Source organism: Schistocerca cancellata, chromosome 9 (assembly GCF_023864275.1).
Source record: "Schistocerca cancellata isolate TAMUIC-IGC-003103 chromosome 9, iqSchCanc2.1, whole genome shotgun sequence".
NCBI lineage: Eukaryota > Metazoa > Arthropoda > Insecta > Orthoptera > Acrididae > Schistocerca > Schistocerca cancellata.
Genome location: NC_064634.1, coordinates 167,707,792 through 167,728,319, shown reverse-complemented (window position 1 = coordinate 167,728,319; position 20,528 = coordinate 167,707,792). Strand labels below are relative to the sequence as shown.

At 43.0% G+C, this 20,528-nt stretch overlaps 1 pseudogene; it reads left to right on the top strand.

Moving 5' to 3' along the window:
• Nucleotides 1–13,995: 13,995 nt before the first annotated feature.
• Nucleotides 13,996–14,113, top strand: LOC126102417 (5S ribosomal RNA; annotated as a pseudogene).
• Nucleotides 14,114–20,528: the final 6,415 nt, after the last annotated feature.

Genomic DNA, 20,528 nt, shown 5'->3' with positions numbered 1-20,528 from the left:
ATCGAGGCAGCAGCTGCAATACTGAAGCTGTCTAAGGTTACTCTTGATGGCTTACTTAGCTGGACAGTCAGCATGGATGAGTGCTCGGTGTATCACCTCGTTTGACCCCGAAGCAAACGAGCAAAGCAATCATCCCCGAGAAAGGCGAATGTCCAAACATTGTCGGACAAGATGATGCCCGAGTGTTGTTTTTCATGGTGCTGTGCTCGTAAGGAGCAAACGGTCACAGGGTCGTACTACCGAAATGTGACGGGTTTAGGGGAGACTGCCAAGACGAAACTTCGCGGATTGCTTTCCAAGGCGATGTACCTACTCGGTTACAACTCTTCAGTTCACGCCACACAGGACAAAGTCATGTATGCTGCTTTTTTGGCGTGTCAAATTTGGTCACACCGTTGTATTCTCCTGACATGGCACCGACCAACTTCTTCCTCTTTCCTCGAATGGAGAAATCATTGCGTGGTAAGCGTTACCAGGATGACGATGTAGTTTTCGATGTGGAGCGTTCCCTGAACAAGGAAAATGCAGACTTCTGCAACCAAGGCCTCCGCTAGACCATTCATCTCGGAAACTATGTATCACCTCGAAGAGCGAATCTGTAGAGAAGCTGTATCATCATAGGCAAATTTTAGGGTTGCAACTTGATTTCGTCGGCCACAGTGGAAGATAAACACATTATGTGTGCTAGCGAAGAAGATTGACATCAGGAAGAAAGAAGATACACTCAAGCGCCAAAGTACTGGTATAGGCATGCGTATTCAAATACAGAGATAATATAAACAGGCAGAATACGGCGCTGCGGTCGGCAACGCCTATATAAGACAACAAGTGTCTAGTGCAGTTGTTAGATCGGTTATTGCTGCTACAATGGCAGGTTATCAAGATTTAAGTGAGTTCGAACATGGCGTTATAGTTGGCGCACGATCGATGGAACACAGCAACTTCGAAGTAGGAATCCGATAAAACATCAGATCTCCGATCCGTTGCGGCCGGAAAAAGATCCTGTGAGAACACGACCAACGACGACTGAAGAGAATCATTCAACGTGACAGAAGTGCAACCCTTCCGCAAATTGCTGCAGAATTCAATGCTGGACCATTAACATGTGCGAACCATTCAACGAAACATCATCGATATGGGCTTTCGGAGCCGAAGGCCCACTCGTGTACCCTTGATGACTGCATGACACAAAGCCTTACGCCTCGCTTGGGCTCGTCAACACCGACATTGGACTGTTGATGAGTGGAAACATGTTGCCTGGTCGGACGAGTCTCGTTCCAAATTGTATCGAGCGGATGGAGACAGCCTCATGAATCCATGGACGCTGCATGTCAGCAGGGACTTTTAAAGCTGGTGGAGGCTCTGTAATGATGTGAGGCGTGTGCAATTGGAGTGATATGGGATCCCTGATACGTGTAGATACGACTGTGACAAGTGACACGTACGTTAGCATCCTGTCTGATGACTTGCACCCATTCATGTCCATTTCACATTCCAAAAGACTTGGGTAATTGCAGCAGGACAGTGCGATACCCCACACGTCCAGAATTGCTACAGAGTGGCTCCAGGATCACTCTGCTGAGTTTAAACACTTCCACTGACCACCTAACTCCCCAGACATGAACATTATTGAGCATATCTGAGATGCCTTGCAACGTGCTCCGCGGCAGAGATCTCCACCCTCTCATACTCTTATGGATTTATGGATAGCCCTGCAGGATTCATGGCGTCAGTTCCCTCCAGCACTACCGCAGACATCAGTCGAGTCCATGCCATTTCGTATTGCGCCAGTTCTGAGTGCCTGCGGGAGCCGTACACGATTTTAGGCATGTGTACCAGTTTCTTTGACTCTTCAGTGTGTATTAATGTTGAACGACCCGCCCATAACTATGCCATTAAAGTAGAAGCACGATCTCCGTTTCATCTAGAATGGGAAAGCACGTACCCCAAATCATTTTCAGTGCGGCAGTCCGGTCATTCACCTTAATTAACTTACCGTAACCACAGATAACCAGGACAGCCGAACTGGTTTCTGTCATGCCCACTCCCCCCTGCCAGCCATAAACTCCCTCTTCCCGTCTTCGTTGTCTGAATCAAGGTCTCAACCACTGCGACACCTTACTATAAAAAGAGCTCCACAGACGAACGGCGATTCACGGGGATCCGTCATCAGGACGTACGGTCTGTCGTACATCGCAGATTTGTGAGAAATTCAGAATTAACGATCACTGATTACTCGTAATTCCCAAGCAATATGCTAAATCGCATGCGAAGAGTCGTTCAGGTGTGAATAAGTGGCTGCGTGACTGCGAATTGTTTACGGAGCTCATAAGTGGGATAATTCTGTTACGTTCACTTCGATACACCAACATAGAGTGACTTCTTGTTGGGATTTATAATTCTAAATGAAAATCACTAAATGGTGGCATTACACAATATTAATTTATTTCGTTAGCCGGTTTTCCGGTTACAATGCCATCAGCAGACTTTAAATGACTACCACTGTTAAGTTGAAATCTGCTGATGCCCTTGCATACCGAAAACCGTTGACGAAATAAGTTAACATTGTAGAACGTCCACAGTTTTACGCTTTTCGTTTATAATTATAAAGCTTTTCTACCAAGAAGTGACGAAAGAATCAGCTGACATTTTAAAATTTATACTTATCCAGGGAGCACGAGTCACTCTAAAAAATTAACTTATAATAGGAAAGAACGCAAATCTTAAATTACTGATACTCCCATTTTTTGCAGTAAGTAGAATTTTGAAGCTAGAAGTAGAAATTCATAGGAAGTCAGTGGGAATAGTCACAATATACTGGGATACAGTTCGTTATTTTGAGTTATTAATGTAACAGCTAGGCACATTACTAAAGTTTTTAACTTCTAAACAGAATATTAATGTTTAGGACATATCTGTTGTACAGATATACTTAAGTCACTTCTCATTTCGTATAATCTAACTATCGCTCATATAATTTACAGGAGTTACGCAACCCAGTAGTGCTACTACCGAAAACATTTCAAAGTCATCGTGTAATTACTTACAGTTAAGCTAGAAGATAAATACTCGAAGATAAAAAAGGAGCTGAGGCGTCCAGCTGTGGTGTGCAAACATGTAGTGCACGGGAAATTGACTGAATGCTAAACATGGCTACGAGCACAGTGCGTAATATCTTACGAAACATACTGCATTGTTATCCATACAAAATCACCCATATTCAGGAATTGCTTCCTACTAGCCTGCCTACAAGACAAACGTTCGCTCTAGAATTTCCGATTCGCATCGAAGTGGACAACGAATGGCTATGGAAAATTCTGTGGACAGTCGAAGCCCATTTTCGTCTCCAAGGACATGTCAATACGCAGAACTGCAGAACATGGGCAACGGAAAATCCACACGCACATCAACCGCTACCACTTCATCCTGCAAAGGTAACGGCACTGTTTATCGAATAGCGTACTTTTTCGAGGAGATTAGCCCTGCTCGTCCTGTTACCTATACCGTCAGTGGTAAACGCTATGAGAGTCTTTTGCACACCAACGTCATTCCGACCCTTGAACAGCGTGGATGTTTTGGTAGGATCATTTTTATTGCAAGGTGGCGCTCCGCCGCACATTGCACAACCAGTGAAGCGGCTGTTGCAGAGGCATTTCGGAAATGCAACAAGTATCAGCTGTCATTTCCCTACGCCTGGCCGTACAGATGATCTGATCTTAATCCGCTTGACTTCTGACTGTGGGGTTATCTAAAGCTGTTGTGCCGAGTGTTCCAATTACGAACGTAGCTGAATTGAAGAAAGCATTGTGCAACGCATTCTGCACATGACCGTCGAGACATCCGATTTGTTGTGGAACATGCTGTTCCTCGATTTCAACTTATGACAGAAAAAGGTGGGCAGCATACTGAAAATGTCTTGCACCAGCCTCACGACAATTAGAAGCCGATGTAATTTTGCTTTTATGCGGATTTTGGCTCCAGGACATTTAAAAAATCGATGTCATTTTGCTTTTTATGCGGTTTTTGGCATCAGGAAAGTCAAAAAATGATGCATCCGTCGTGGTACGACCTCACTGTGGTGGGTGGGTTAGCTAACAGTGGTACAACTGTTTGACTGCAGAACTTACGCAGCTACACACGTTGAACAGTACGGATGGTGTAATGTGCAACTCAAACTACAGCCGTCGTATTGCGATTCATCTGTCATTTCCAACCCCATTTACGTTAAGACGCTTACAGGGCCATTTATTGGTTAAATATCCATTAGCTTTTTTTGTTCCGTGACGTTTTCTCCTACGTTAATAATATTCTGTTCGAATTTGACGTCATTCTGAAGAGTGGTTCACTTTATACAGCAGTTTTAAACTGGAACTTCAATACTGAAGGCCTCCCTGAGGGAGTGCAATAAGAAGAAATTGGGGTCAAGATGGGAGAGAGAGGAGATCCAGTATTAGAATAAGAGCATGGGCAGATAAGTGCGAACACTATCGCGCAGTCAGGTTAACAGCTCATGCATCCAAGCTTCTGCCAAGAATAATATTATACAGAAGACTGGAAAAGAAAATTGAGGATCTGTACGATGAAAGGGGAGGGAAGCAAGTCTGAAGAAAAATCAAAACACTTTCGAAGGATTTGTCGGCCTGGAAGTGGTTATCGAAAATGTAACACGGTGCAAACGTTCGAAATTCTGAGAAACACAGGATTAAGCAATATGCAGAGACTGGTAATATGAAGTACTACAAGAGCCAAAAAGGAACAATAAGACTGGAAGACCAAGAGCGAAGTGCTCGGGTTGAAAAGAGTATAAGACAGTACGCAGTCTCTCGTTCCTACTGTTCATTTTATACTTCGAAGAAGCAATAACGGAAATAAAAGGAGGGTTCAAGAGTGGGAATAAAATTCAGGGTGAATGGATATCAATGATAAGACTCGGTGATCACATTACTCAGTGAAGGTCGAATAAGAATTACGGGATCTGCTGAATAGAATGAACAGTCTAATGAGCACACAGTATGGATTGAGAGTAAACCGAAATGAGACGAGAGTAATGAGAAGTAACAGAAATGAGAATAGCAAGAAACTTAACATATATATTGGTGACCCTGAGGGAGACGAAGTTAAGGAATGATGCTACCTTGGAAGCAAAATAACTTGTAACGGACGAAGCAAGGAGGACGTACAAAGCAAACTATCACAGGGAAAGAGGGCCTTCCTGGCCAAAACAAGTATGCTAGTATCAAACAAAATCCTTAATTTGAGGAAGAAATTTCTGAGAATGTACGTTTGGAGAACAGCATTGTGTGGTAGTGAATCACCTAAATAACAGAAAGGCCCACGTTCAACTGAGAATATACTCTGAAGAATCATTTTAAGACACAATCCGTACCCTAAATATCTGGCAGTAACACTCGATCGAACTTTGTCCCACAAAAAACATATGGAAAATTTCTCAGCTAAGGTAAAAACTAGAAGGAACGTACTCCAGAAATTAGCAAATACGTTTTGGGGAGCTGATGCCAACACCTTGAGACCAATCAGCATCTCTTTGATCCACTCTGCTGCTGAATGCTGTGCACTTGTTTGGATCAATAGCCACCACTCACATCTTGTTGACGTCCATCTTAATCAAGCAATGAGATTAGTTACGGAACAATCAGGATAACTTGCACTCAGTGGCTAACTGTTCTGAGCAACACAAAGCCGCCGCAGACCAATTTCGCTGCTCTAAAGTCTTGGCTTCAGAAATTTTCTACGAAGCCAGTACTGCATATTTACGCCGATTCTGTCAAACTTACTGACGAACATTTGAAATGAAGACTCAGATCAAGAGATCCCCGAATTAGAATAGCAACACAACTTCGTAAGTTTACTATAGACAAGCATTGACGCAGATCGTGGAAACAAGAAGTCAGCACTGTAATCTCACAAAAGACCCACAGTCTAAGTCGCGGTTTCAGCCAGAGTGGAAGGGTATGGCGAAACGTCAGCAGAATCTGCATTGGACAGGGAATATGCAGTAAACCACTGTTTCACTGGGGAATGGCCGAAACTGCTTCATGTGGAAAGTGTGAAGCCCAAGAATAATCTTCCACCTAGTCTTCGAATGCCCAAATACACACTTTGAATGGACGCTGTAAGAGATCCATAACCTTACGGCTGCAGTATTGGATTGTTTGAAAAAATCTAACTTGTGTTGTCATATATTTGCCTCCCAGTTTTCAATTTTAAAATTATCTTGTATTCATTTTTATCACGTTTGTGCAATTCATGTTCGTCTATATGTTACTGCTGAAAAGCTGTAACCTGTGTTTGTGATATATTTGTACCAGTTTTTAAACTTAAATTTCTCTGCCTGAATTTTATCATGTTTGTACAGGTGCTGTTCGTCTATATGTCATACCTACTATTCATGAAGCAACGCGTAATCATATGAAATAGTAAGGAAGTTGACTATAAAATGGTTCAAATGGCTCTGAGCACTATGGGACTTAACATCTATGGTCATCAGTCCCCTAGAACTTAGAACTACTTAAACCTAACTAACCTAAGGACATCACACACATCCATGCCCGATGTAGGATTCGAACCTGTGACCGTAGCAGTCGCGCGGCTCCGGACTGTGTGCCTAGAACCGCTAGACCACCGCGGCCGGCAAGTTGTTTATAGAAGAGGATCGAAGCGTTTGAGGTGTGTTGAGAACTAGGTGGACTATTAAGGTAAGGAATGAGGAGGTTCTCCGCAGAATTGTCGAGGGAAGTAACATGTGGAAAACAGTGACGAGAAGAAGGAACAGGATGACAGATGTTTGTTAAGACACCAGGGAATAACCTCCATGGTACTACATGGAGCTGTAGAAGATAGAAACTGTAGTGAAAGCGGTAGGTTTTCGCTAATGTGTGAGGCACTTAAGAGAGAATATAGTCTTCTCGCTTCCTCCGGCCTGCACATAGCGTGCTAGGTGTATGATGGCCACATCGGGCGCCCCATGGAGAGAAATGACAACCCGCATGTGACGCAACTGCGGAAGTTGCGGCAGTGCACGGCGTTTCTGTTTTATCGGTGAGCGGGCGGGACTTGCTTTCGCTTTTCTCTTTGCACTGCGCTAGGAGGGTGCATCATCAGTCACCCCAGGACAACGCACAGAGCTAGTCTTCAAGGTAAGGTATCTCGTGTTCTGTATCACTTATAATCTCTACAGACCAAATTTTAGTTGATCCATGAAAGGAGCCCTTGTAGCCCTTAAGCGCTGTAGACTGTGTGAAATTGGAACCAGGCGGTCACGCGATCCTCCACCGTTGACGTAAGTCATGGTAGCGTAGTAGTGTGTAAGTGCCACTCTGTTGTACGGAATTAGCAAAGTATAATGGGTCGACATGAAGACGTGACAGAATGGCAGAAAAGAATAATCGTGTTTCGACGTGCCCATGATTACAAACTTGAATGAAGTTATCCGATTTGATGGTATATCATCGTTGGCTGTCTAGTCTGTCTACAAGGAACGGTGTACCACTCGCAGCCATGTAGCACGGTGTAAGAACAGTGGTTGTACACAGATCCCAACCGGTAGCGACCACAGCTGACCGTTGTTTATCGCAAACGCTTTCAAAGCACAACCAGTTTACAAGCAACATTGTGAAAGAGACTGCATGCACTGGAAATTTGGAATCGGGTTCGTCGCAAAAGCCCATTGCTGCACACCTTCAGTGGGCCAAAACACACAGAACCCGGACAGTTGCTAGCTGGAGGTGCATATTGTGGCCGAAAAGCCGCGGTTTTGCCTCTCTTTCCGGTAATGCAAGGCACTGATTGCACCGACGGCCCTAAGAGACGTTTAACCAGCAGTGTGCGGAATGTGCAGCTCAGGCCGGTGGTGGTTCTCTGATTATGTTTTAGGGGTACTTTTCGTACTATGACATTGGCCCATGTCATTCAGATTGCCATGAAGATGAACCAAAATGTTTATTTCAAAAGTCCCGGTGACCTAGTATAGCCCTTTTCTTCTACATCTTGGTGTTGAGTGTGATGCGGAAGTACCCGTCTTCCAAGCTGACAACAGCCGTATTCAGAGGGCTGCATGCATGCGTTTCTGGTTAGACGAACACTAGGGCACCCTTTCGCACAACGACTGGACCGCTAAGTCTGGGACAACTGAGAACATCGGGCGAAACGTAGCAATCAGTATCCAAGTAGTTTAGTAGCTTTACGATATCTAACTATTAATGAATGGCTTCATCTGCATATAGAATACGTCAAGAAACTTGTGGCCTCTTTCTCGTCGAACTGAGGGCATCGTATTATAGATAGAGAGATGCTGAATGAAACGCTTTTGGTAGTCAAGAGAACAATGTGTCTATCCTTCAATGATTACCGTAGCAGAATATTATCAAGCAATCTCTCACAAAACCCAAAGAAATTCTGGTTATATGACAGGCGGTTATAGTACCAAAGGTAGTGTTCAGATACTCATGGACGAGACTGGAACTGAAGGTGAGAGTAGCAAAGCAAAAGCAGAAATCGTTAACTCTGTTTTCAAATGCTGCTTTACAAAGCAAAACACAGAGGTACTGTCCCAGTTTAATTCTCGCACTTCTGAAAAGATGAGTGAAATAAATATTAGTGTCAGAGGTGTTTAGAAACAGCTTAAATTTTTAAAATTTAAGAAAGACCCAGAGTCCGATGGAACCCCTTATTAAATTCTACACCAAATTCTCGGCTGAGTCAGCCGCTCTCTTAATTATAATCTATCATAGATCCCTCGAAATAAAAATTGTGCCCAGTAGCTGGAAGAAAGCACAGGTCACACCTGTCTACAAGAAGGGCAGGAGAAGTGATCCAGAAAACTACCGTTCAAATTAATTGCCATCCATTAGTTGTAGATTCTTACAGCATATTCTGAGCTTAAACATAATGAGGTATCGCGAACAGAACGACCTCCTTCATACCAAGCAGCATGGATTTCGAAACCATAGATCATGAGAGACCCAACTAGCACTTTTCTCACAAGACGTTCCTGAAAGCTATGCATCAAAGCAGTCTGGTAGATGTAGTGTTTCTCGATTTCCGAACAGCATCTGAGTGAGTACCACATTGACGCTTGTTATCAAAAGTACGATCATATGGGGTATGATGCGAAATAGATGACTGGGCTGATAATTTTTTGGCACGAAGTACGCAGCGTGTTATCTCGGATCGAGAGTCATCGGCAGATGTAGAAGTGACATCGAGTGTACTCCAAGGAAGTGTGTTGGGTCCGTTGCTGTTCATGTTGTATATTAATGATCGTGCGGATAATATTAGTAATAATGTCAGACTTTTGGCAGGTGATGCAGTAAATTACAACGAAGCACAAATTCAAATGGCTCCAAGCACTATGGGACTTAACATCTGAGGTCATCAGTCCACTAGACTTAGAACTACTTAAATCTAACTAACCTAAGGACATCACAAATATGCATGCACGAGGCAGGATTCGAACCTGCGACCGTAGCAGCAGCGCGATTCCGGACTGAAGCGCCTACAACCGCTCTGTCATAGATGCCGGCACAACGAAGTACAGTCTGAACGAAGATGTACAAATTTTAATAAGATTACAGAATGGTGCAACTTGCTTTAAATGTTAAGAAATATCAAATCTTGTGCACTTCACAAGACAAAAAAAACATATTTTCCTATGAATAAAGTATTAGCCCCCCCCCCCCCCCCCCCGTGAACCATGGACCTTGCCGTTGGTGGGGAGGCTTAGTGCCTCAACGATACAGATAGCCGTACAGTAGGTGCAACCGCAACGGAGTGGTATCTGTTGAGATGCCAGACAAACGTGTGGTTCCTGAAGAGGGGCAGCAGCCTTTTCAGTAGTTGCAGGGGCAACAGTCTGGATGATTGACTGATCTGGCCCTGTAACACTAACCAAAACGGCCTTGCTGTTGTGGTACTGCGAACGACTGAAAACAAGAGGCAACTACAGCCGTAATTTTTCCCGAGGGCATGCAGCTTTACTGTATGATTAAATGATGATGGCGTCCTCTTGGGTAAAATATTCCGGAGGTAAAATAGTCCCCCATTCGGATCTCCGAGCGGGGACAACTCAAGAGGACGTCGTTATCAGGAGAAAGAAAACTGGCGTTCTACGGATCGGAGCGTGGAATGTCAGATCCCTTAATCGGGCAGGGAGGTTAGAAAATTTAAAAAGGGAAGTGGATAGGTTAAAGTTAGATATAGTGGGAATTAGTGAAGTTCGGTAGCAGGAGGAACAAGACTTTTGGTCAGGTGAATATTGGGTTATAAATACAAAATCAAATAGGAGTAATGCAGGATTAGGTTTAATAATGAATAAAAAAATAGGAGTGCGGGTAAGCTACTACAAACAGCATAGTGAACGCATTATTGTGGCCAAGATACACATGAAGCCCACGCCTACTACAGTAGTACAAGTTTATGTGCCAACGACCTCTGCAGATGATGAAGAATTTGAAGAAATGTATGATGCAATAAAATAAATTATTCAGATAGTGAAGAGAGACGAAAATTTGATAGTCATGGGTGACTGGAATTCGGTAGTAGGAAAATGGAGAGAAGAAAACGTGGAGGTGAATATGGATTGGGGCTAAGAAATGAAAGAGGAAGCCGCCTGGTAGAATTTTGCACAGAGCATAACTTAATCATAGCTAACACTTGGTTCAAGAATCATGAAAGAAGGTTGTATACATGGAAGAACTCTGGAGATACTACAAGGTTTCAGATAGATTTAGGAAGCAGATTTTAAATTGTAAGACATTTCCAGGGGCAGATGTGGACTATAACCACAATTTATTGGTTATGAACTGTAGATTAAAACTGAAGAACCTGCAAAAAAAGCGGGAATTTAAGGAGATGAGACCTGGATAAACTGAAACAACCAGAGGTTGTACAGTGTTTCAGGGAGAGCACAAGGAAGCAACTGACAGGAATGGGGGAAAGAAATACAGTAGAAGAAGAATGGGTAGCTTTGAGGAATGAAATAGTGAAGACAGCAGAGGATCAAGTAGGTAAAAAGACGAGGGCTAGTAGAAATCCTTGGGTAACAGAAGAGATACTGAATTTAATTGATGAAAGGAGAAAATACAAAAATTCAGTAAGTGAAGCAGGCAGAAAGGAATACAAACGTCTCAAAAATGAGATCGACAGGAAGTGCAAAATGGCTAAGCAGGGATGGCTAGAGGACAAATGTAAGGATGTAGAGGCTTATCTCACTAGGGGTAAGATAGATACTGCCTACAGGAAAATTAAAGAGACCTTTGGAGAAGAGAGAACCACTTGCATGAATATCAAGAGCTCAGATGGGAACCCAGTTCTAAGCAAAGAACGGAAAGCAGAAAGGTTGAAGGAGTATATAGAGGATCTATACAGGGGCGATGTTCTTGAGGACAATATTATGGAAACGGAAGACAAGGTAGATGAAGATGAAATGGGAGATATGATACTGCGTGAAGAATTTGATAGAGCACTGAAAGACCTAAGTCGAAACAAGGCCCCGGGAGTAGACAACATTCCATTAGAACTACTGACAGCCTTGGGAGAGCCAGTCCTGACAACAAAACTCTACCATCTGGTGAGCAAAATGTATGAGACAGGCGAAATACCCTCAGACTTCAAGAAGAATGTAATTATTCCAATCCCAAAGAAAGCAGGCGTTGACAGATGTGAAAATTACCGAACTGTCAGTTTAATAAGTCAAGGCTGCAAAATACTAACGCGAATTCTGTACAGACGAATGGAACAACTGGTAGAAGCCGACCTCGGGGAAGATCAATTTGGATTCCCTAGAAATGTTGGAACACGTGAGGCAATACTGACCCTGCGACTTATCTTAGAAGAAAGATTTAGGAAAGGCAAACCTACGTTTCTAGCATTTGTAGACTTAGAGAAAGCTTTTGACAATGTTAACTGGAATACTCACTTTCTAATTCTGAAGGTGGCAGGGGAAAAATACAGGGAGCGAAAGGCTATTTACAATTTGTACAGAAAGCAGATGGCAGTTGTAAGAGTCGAGGGACATGAAAGGGAAGCAGTGGTTGGGAAGGGAGTGAGACAGGGTTGTAGCCTCTCCCCGATGCTATTCAATCTGTATATTGAGCAAGCAGTAAAGAAAACAAAAGAAAAGTTCGGAGTAGGTATTAAATTCCATGGAGAAGAAATAAAAACTTTGAGGTTCGCCGATGACATTGTAATTCTGTCAGAGACAGCAAAGGACTTGGAAGAGCAGTTGAACGGAATGGACAGTGTCTTGAAAGGAGGGTATAAGATGAACATCAACAAAAGCAAAACGAGGAGAATGGAATGTAGTCGAATTAAGTCTGGTGATGCTGAGGGAATGGGATTAGGAGATGAGACACTTAAAGTAGTAAAGGAGTTTTGCTATTTGGGGAGCAAAATAACTGATGATGGTCGAAATAGAGAGGATATAAAACTTAGACTGGCAATGGCAAGGAAAGCGTTTGTGAATAAGAGAAATTTGTTAACATCGACTATTGATTTAAGTGTCAGGAAGTCGTTTCTGAAAGTATTTGTATGGAGTGTAGCCATGTATGGAAGTGAAGCATGGACGACAAATAGTTTGGACAAGAAGAGAATAGAAGCTTTCGAAATGTGGTGCTACAGAAGAATGCTGAAGATTAGATGGGTAGATCACATAACTAATGAGAAGGCATTGAATAGAATTAGGGAGAAGAGGAGTTTTTGGTACAACTTGACTAGAAGAAGGACTCGGTTGGTAGGACATGTTCTGAGGCATCAACCAATCACCAATTTATTATTGGAGGGCAGCGTGGAAGGTAAAAATCGTAGAGGGAGACCAAGAAATGAATACACTAAACAGATTCAGAAGGATGTAGGTTGCAGTAGGTACTGGGAGATAAAGAAGCTTGTGCAGACTTAGAGTAGCATGGAGAGCTGCATCAAACCAGTCTCAGGACTGAAGACCGCAACAACAACAGCCGGCCGCTGTGGTCGAGCGGTTCTAGGAGCTTCAGTCTGGAACCGCGCGACCGCTACGGACGCAAGTTCGAATCCTGCCTCGGACATGGATGTGTGCGTTGTCCTTAGGTTAGTTAGGTTTGAGTAGTTCTAAGTTCTAGGGGACTGATGACCTCGGATGTTAAGTCCCATAGTGCTCAGAGCCATTTGAACCATTTGAACAACAACAACAGCAAAGGACGCTAACCGATAAGGCTTCTTCCCGTACACCAATTGCGAATGGAACAGGAAAGCTAGGGACATGGTAAAGGTACACGACGTACGCTCAGCCGCACGCTGTGCATCTACATCTGCATCTACATACGTACTCTGCAAGCTACGGTACTGTGCGTGCCAGAGGGTGTCCGGTATCACTACTAGTCATCTCCTTTCCTGTTCCACTCGCAAACAGAGCAATGGGAAAACGACTATCTATTTGCCTTGTACAGGATAGAGTAGCATGGAGAGCTGCATCAAGCCAGTCTCAGGAGTGAAGACCACAACAATACCAACATAGTATGAGTAAATCACAGTTGCAATCTGTAAACTCATAGAAATACTTGGGTGTAACACTTAATAGGACATGAAGTGGAAGGATCAAATAGCCTCGATTGTGGGTAAAGTAGGAAGCAAACTATGGTATATTTCTAGAACGCAAGAGAAATGCAATCACTCTGCAACTTGTGCGGCCCACCCTAGATCATTGCTCAAGTGTGTCGGACGCGTATCAAATAGGACTAGCAGGGAATATTGAACATATGAAGAGAAAGCCTGTATGAATGGCCACGGATTTGTTTGACTCGCGGGAGTGTAACACTCAGATGTTGAAAGAGTTGAGTTGCAGACTCTTGAAGATAGATGTAAACTATCCCAAGGAAGTCTGCTGGAAAATTTCAAGAACCGGTTTTAAATGATGACTCTAGAAATATAGTAAAACCCCCTATGTATCGCTCATATAGGGTTGTGAAGGTAAATCTAGATTAATTACAGCAAGCATAGAGGCATTTAAACGGCCTTGCCGCAGTGGTAACACCGGTTCCCGTCAGATCACCGAAGTTAAGCGCTGTCGGGCTGGTCTAGCACTTAGATGGGTGACCATCCGGTCTGCCGAGCGCTGTTGGCAAGCCGGGGTGCACTCAGCCCTTGTGATGCAAACTGAGGAACTACTTGATTGAGAAGTAGCGGCTCCGGTCTCGTAAACTGACATACGGCCGGGAGAGCGGTGTGTTGACCACATGCCACTCCATATCCGCATCCAATGACGCCTGAGGTCTGAAGATGACACGGCAACTGGTCGGTACCGTTGGGCCTTCGTGGTCTGTTCGGGCGGAGTTTAGTTTTTAGTTTTTACAGGGACATGTAAGCATTCCTCCATCTTGAATGGAAGAGGGAGAATTGCTAATGGCTGGTACAGTGGGACGTACGTTCTGCCATGCACTTCGCAGTGCTTCCCAGAGTATAGATGTAGATCATCAAGGCAGAGCGGTGTTACACGGTGATAATATGATGTCACCTCAGGGTGACTAATTTTCTTGTTCTGTGTGCCCAATTTAGCTTATTTTCCAGGAATTTCGATCTCAAATCATCACAGGTCGACAGAAATTAGCATCAATAGGGGTTGTTAATATAAGAGCTCCTAGCGATTTTAAGGTACCTTTTCTGTGCCGTTCAAGAACTCTGGAGTGGTGTCTGCAGAAAGTATGTTGAACTCAGTCACGAACCTCAGAGTTAGCGGTAATCGTCGCGCAATGAGTGTCTGGTAAAATCATCAAAAATGAAAACTCATTCATTACAAACTGATATGGATAAGATACTGTGTTGTGCGAAAAATAGCAGCTGACCGTAGCAATAAAAAGTGCAAGGACTAAAAGAATGCCGTTAAATTTCGGTTACACGATAAATCACGCAAATTTTAAGGTTGTCGATTCAGCAAAACACATAGCGATTACAATAACAAAAAACTTAATTGGAGCCATCACATACAAAATTTAGCGGGGGAATACAACTCAAACACTGCGTTTTACTGTCACAAAAAGGGTGCAACAAATCTACTGAATAGGCCGACTACGCTACGCTTTTCCGTACTCTTCGGGAGAACTGTTGTGCGATAAGGGCCCTTACCAGACAGGTTTGATGGAGGACATCGAGAAAGTTCAAAGAAGAGCAGCCCATTTTGCATTATCGCGAGACAGGGGAGAGAGTATCACGCGTATAACAGGCGAGTTAGATTGGCAGCCATTAAAAAGAAAGGCGTTTCTCATTGGGCCAATATCACCAACTTTCTCCTTCAAATAACAAAATATTTTGTTGACTCCGACCAATGAGAGAGAAATGACAATCGTGATAAAACAGTGAAATCCAAGCTCGCATGGAAAGACACAGGTGTTCATTTTTCCCACGTGCTGATCGTGCACCCTCTGCCGAACAACTACAATAAGGTGAGTTGCAGAGAAGTCATGTAGATGTGGATACACATGGTGGTCTATAGTTGTGGACGGTTTCTAAAACAAAAACAGGTGGACAAACAAATTTAAAATCAAGTGAGAGGCGACCATTGCAGTCTTTGGTTTGCTTTCCGCACAACATTATCTATCTGATCGTTCAAATTTAAGTTGTTCCTAGTTGTAATCCCTAAGGTATTAGTTTAATTACCAGCCTTTAGATTTGTGTGTTTTGCCTGTTTCTGTAATTTTGCGGATTCATTTTAGTACTCATGTGGATGACGTCACGCCACTTTTCTCACCTACAGATATCTTCTCTAAATCATTTCGCTATTAGTTTTCGTCGTCTGATGACCTTACAATACAGAAAATGACAGTACCGTCTGCAAAAATCTAAGAGGGCTGCTCAGATTGTCCCCTAAATCGTTTATGTAGATCAGCAACAGCAGAGGGTCTGCAGAACTACCTTGGGGAATGCCAGGTATTACTTCTGTTTTACTCGATGATTTTCCATCAATTACTGACATGAAATCACGAATCCAGTCACACAACTGAGACGATACTCCACAGACCCGCAATTTGATTAGAAGTCGTTTCTGAAGTTGTTGTTGTTGTGGTCTTCAGTCCTGAGACTGGTTTGATGCAGCTCTCCATGCTACTCTATCCTGAGCAAGCTTCATCTCCCAGTACCTACTGCAGCCTACATCCTTCTGAATCTGTTTAGTGTATTCATCTCTTGGTCTCCCTCTACGATTTTTACCCTCCACGCTGCCCTCCAATACTAAATTGGTGATCCCTTGATGCCTCAGAACATGTCCTACCAACCGATCCCTTCTTTTGGTCAAGTTGTGCTACAAACTTCTCTTCTCCCCAATCCTATTCAATACTTCCTTATTAGTTATGTGATCTACCCATCTAATCTTCAGCATTCTTCTGTAACACCACATTTCGAAAGCTTCTATTCTCTTCTTGTCCAAACTATTTATCGTCCATGCTTCACTTCCATACATGGCTACACTCCATACAAATACTTTCAGAAACGACTTCCTGACACTTAAATCAATAGTCGATGTTAACAAATTTCTCTTATTCAGAAACGCTTTCCTCGCCATTGCCAGTCTACATTTTATATCCTCTCTACTTCGACCATCATCAGTTATTTTGCTCCCCAAATAGCAAAACTCCTTTACTACTTTAAGTGTCTCATTTCCTAATCTAATTCCCTCAGCATCACCCGACTTAATTCGACTACATTCCATTATCCTCGTTTTGCTTTTGTTGATGTTCATCTTATATCCTCCTTTCAAGACGCTATCCATTCCGTTCAACTGCTCTTCCAAGTGAAGATCGGTGTCAAAAACTTTCTGGAAATCTAAAACCATGGAATCATTTTGAGATGCCTGTCGATAGCACTTAGTACTTCGTGAGAATAAGGAGCTAGTTGTGTTTCATAAGAAATATATTTTCTGCACCTGTGTTGGCTTTTTATTAATAAATCGTCTGTGAGATAACTGATAATGTTAGAACACAGCACGTGTTCCAAAATCCCAGTGCAGATCAATGTTAGCGGTAAGGATCTGTAATTCAGTGGATTACTCCTCTTTCGTTTCTTGGTATTGGTGTGACTTGTGCAACTTTCTAGTCTTCAGGTACGGATCTTTCGACTGCAAAGTATGGAGCTACTGTATCAGCATACTCTGAGAAGAGCCTGAGTACTATACAATCTGGACCAAAGGCCTTGCCCTTGTTAAGTGATTTAAGCTGCTACTCTCCACCGAGGATATCTACTTACTCATGTCGGCAGTTGTACTAGATTCGAATTCTGGAATATTTACTTCGCCTTGTTTGGTGAAGGAACTTCAGAAAACTATGCTTAGTAACTTTGCTGTCATCCGCGATATCATCATGGCTGTCGCACACTGAAGACATTGATTGTGTCTTTCCGCTGATGTACTTAACATACGACCAGAAACTCCGGATTTTCTGTGGGATTTCGAGACAAAGTTTCGTTGTGTAAATCATTAAAAGTAGCTCGCATTAAAGTTTGTGCCAAATTACGAGCTCTTAAGGAGGCGTCAAGCGAAATTTTATCTTCTTTTTTAAGTAGATGTATTTTGCATTAGTTTTGGGGAGTTTGATGTTACGGTATTTAATCTGCAACAACATCCAACTGCATCCTTCATGATGCTCCCTATTTGCTCAGGATTATTTGTTGCAAAGAGGCCAAGTACGTTTTCGCAACTATTTATACTTCGCGTGGGCTCCTGAACTGTTCAAGATAATTTTCTGAGAACGCATTCAGGACGATTTCGGTAGACATTTTATGCTCACCCGGCATTTAAACACATATTTTTGTCAACATATCGAGGATAGATTGAAGCCAGCACTAATTGTAATTGTATGAGTGGGGTACCTATTTAAAATGAGACTCAAGTTTTCTTTGAACTGTTCAGCAACTAAATCATCAGAGACGGCCGTCGGTAAAAGGAACCAATTATTAATTTATTCCGATTGGCAAGTATAGCCTCTACCCCTACTTCTTCAATTTCACTACAAAGTAAACTACTTCTGACAGTGAAAAACACTTCACCACCAACTGCATTTAATCTATCTTTTCTGGAAAAGATTAGGTCCTTTGTAAAATTTCGGCTGAACGTGCTTCCGGCTTTAGCTAACTTTCCGCATCTATAACGATTTGATCGTCACTGCTTTCTGTTAACGATTGGAGCTCTGTTTCTTTTCCAACATAGCTAAGACAATTTACAAATACAATACCGATTGTGTCTGGCTGTACTTCCCTGTATTTGTCCTGCACCCTTTTAAACTGACGCACTTTCTATAGTTTCCCGAGACCATCTAATCTAAAAGAGCGCCCAGTCCCCTCCACTTGGCCCCTACCCGTGTAGCCACTTCCTATGTGTAGTCGACCCCTGTCCTATTATGCGGAACCCAGAAACCCACTACTCTATGGCGCAAGTCGAGAAATTTGCTGCCTACACGCTCGCAGAACCGTCTGAGCCTCTGATTCAGGCCCTCCACTCGGCTCTGTACTGAAGAACCCAGTCGGTTTTGTCGACGATGCCACAGATGGTGAGCTCCGCCTTCATCTCGCAAGTAAGACTGCCAGTCTTAGCTAGCTAGCCCCGGCTGAGCACCTGAAGGATAATTTGGAAAATATTTCGAGTAGATTTCCCCACCATGTTATAGTTCTGGGTGGAGATTTTAATTTGCCGGATATAGACTGGGAGACTCAGACGTTCATAACGGGTGGCAGGGACAAAGAATCCAGTGAAATTTTTTTAAGTGCTTTATCTGAAAACTACCTTGAGCAGTTAAACAGAGAACCGACTCGTGGCGATAACATATTAGACCTTTTGGTGACAAACAGACCCGAACTATTTGAAAAAGTTAACGCAGAACAGGGAATCAGTGATCATAAAGCGGTTACGGCATCGATGATTTCAGCCGTAAATAGGAATATTAAAAAGGGTAGGAAGATTTTTCTGTTTAGAAAAAGTGACAAAAAGCAGATTTCAGAGTACCTGTTGGCTCAACACAAAAGTTTTGTCTCAAGTACAGATAGTGTTGAGGATCAGTGGACAAAGTTCAAAACCATCGTACAATATGCGTTAGATGAGTATGTGCCAAGCAAGATCGTAAGAGATGGAAAAGAGCCACCGTGGTTCAACAACCGAGTTAGAAAACTGCTGCGGAAGCAAAGGGAACTTCACAGCAAACATAAACATAGCCAAAGCCTTGCAGACAAACAAAAATTACGCGAAGCGAAATGTAGTGTGAAGAGAACTATGCGAGAGGCGTTCAATGAATTCGAAAGTAAAGTTCTATGTACTGACTTGGCAGAAAATCCTAAGAAATTTTGGTCTTATGTCAAAGCGGTAGGTGGATCAAAACAAAATGTCCAGACACTCTGTGACCAAAATGGTACTGAAACAGAGGATGACAGACTAAAGGCCGAGATACTAAATGTCTTTTTCCAAAGTTGTTTCACAGAGGAAGATTGCACTGTAGTTCCTTCTCTAGATTGTCGCACATATGACAAAATGGTAGATATCGAAATAGACGACAGAGGGATAGAGAAACAATTAAAATCGCTCAAAAGAGGAAAGGCCTCTGGACCTGATGGGATACCAGTTCAATTTTACACAGAGTACGCGAAGGAACTTGCCCCCCTTCTTGCAGCGGTGTACCGTAGGTCTCTAGAAGAGCGTAGCGTTCCAAAGGATTGGAAAAGGGCACAGGTCATCCCCGTTTTCAAGAAGGGACGTCGAACAGATGTGCAGAACTATAGACCTATATCTCTAACGTCGATCAGTTGTAGAATTTTGGAACACGTATTGTGTTTGAGTATAATGACTTTTCTGGAGACTAGAAATCTACTCTGTAGGAATCAGCATGGGTTTCGAAAAAGACGGTCATGTGAAACCCAGCTCGCGCTATTCGTCCACGAGACTCAGAGGGCCATAGACACGGGTTCACAGGTAGATGCCGTGTTTCTTGACTTCCGCAAGGCGTTCGATACAATTCCCCACAGTCGTTTATTGAACAAAGTAAGAGCATATGGACTATCAGACCAATTGTGTGATTGGATTGAGGAGTTCCTAGATAACAGGACGCAGCATGTTATTCTCAATGGAGAGAAGTCTTCCGAAGTAAGAGTAATTTCAGGTGTGCCGCAGGGGAGTGTCATAGGACCGTTGCTATTCACAATATACATAAATGACCTGGTGGATGACATCGGAAGTTCACTGAGGCTTTTTGCAGATGATGCTGTGGTGTATCGAGAGGTTGTAACAATGGAAAATTGTACTGAAATGCAGGAGGATCTGCAGCGAATTGACGCATGGTGCAGGGAATGGCAACTGAATCTCAATGTAGACAAGTGTAATGTGCTGCGAATACACAGAAAGATAGATCATTTATCATTTAGCTACAAAATAGCAGGTCAGCAACTGGAAGCAGTTAATACCATAAATTATCTGGGAGTACGCATTAGGAGTGATTTAAAATGGAATGATCATATAATGTTGATTGTCGGTACAGCAGATGCCAGACTGAGATTCATTGGAAGAGTCCTAA